Source organism: Solanum pennellii, chromosome 2 (genome assembly GCF_001406875.1).
Source record: "Solanum pennellii chromosome 2, SPENNV200".
NCBI classification, from domain to species: domain Eukaryota; kingdom Viridiplantae; phylum Streptophyta; class Magnoliopsida; order Solanales; family Solanaceae; genus Solanum; species Solanum pennellii.
Window position 1 is genome coordinate 38044646 of NC_028638.1, and position 1365 is coordinate 38046010.

The following is a 1365-nucleotide window of genomic DNA, read 5'->3' on the forward strand; positions in this document are numbered from 1 at the left end:
TAATTGTTATTACAAATCATAAGTTAACTTCTCACACGATCACTCAACTAACAATTTTTATTTCATAAAACCACTTAGCTATTATAATTTCAATTATACTATCACTCAATAATTTATAATTTGAATTGGTTAGAAGCCTAACTGTATATATAACAAAAAAAAGTTTTACCAAAAAGAAAAATATAACAAAAAAGTTGTATCCAACCACCTTTGATTATATTGTATATGAAGAGTTGCACACATAAGGTGGGGGACCTTGAGGGAGTTTAATTTCTAGAAAAAGAAGGCAATTGATACCACCCTAACTTACAACTACCCCGACTGTCCATGCAACAACACCTATACAATATACTATTAAACTTCGTTATAATGATAACGTTTGTCTGAATATTTTCTGATTGTTATAATAATTTATTATTATATATTTTATATTAATATTTAATGCTTAGATTTAGATATTATAAATGAGAATAAATGATATATGTAATCTTTTATCTATGACGATAAATAATGAGTGTCATTTAAATATATATTTTTTCTTTAAATATTCGTATTTGAAACTTACTGTATATGTGTGACATTAATGATGATCACCATAAATATTTTAGTATTTTATTTTTATATATAATATTTTTCTTATAAAATATTTGAGCATGTATAAAAGAGTATTTCTATAAAGAGAGTACCACTACAATGAATGTCACTCTTGTTATAATTATAACGAAGTTGTAGAGAAGTAAAATATAACATAAAAAATCGATTCTGAATAAAATTAAACCGTTGATAGTTATAACAAATGACCATTATAATTATCAAGGTTTGACCATATATCCTCGAGATTTCTATTTAATTTATTTCATCCAAAATTTAAGATTTTTATTTTTTTTTGAAAAAAAGGATATATCTCACTAAGTACATTAGGGCCTTTATGTCGATATGTTTATTCAAAAAGAAGGATATCAGAACTATTCATTAAAGGAAAAGAGAAAATAAAAACATACCATAATTATCTATATATCAATGATGATCTTCTGATCTTGAATTTCTCGAGATATGTGTATACATTGAGAGGTTTATGAATATATATGAGAGTTGCGACTATGCTTCAATTATATATATATATATGGTCCTCAAAAAGGGAGAAAATTTATTCAATTTTTTTTATATCACATTAAAGCCATATTTGTTTTTTTGGTTAATATGGGAGTGCATCTATACTTTCTCTTTTTCAATGTTTTGGATGGTTATAAAAAAATTAAAATAAAAACAAGAGCAGAACCAGGTAGGATCGAGGGGTTCATTCAAACTACTTTTGACAAAACATTACAATATATATATATATATATATATATATATATATATATA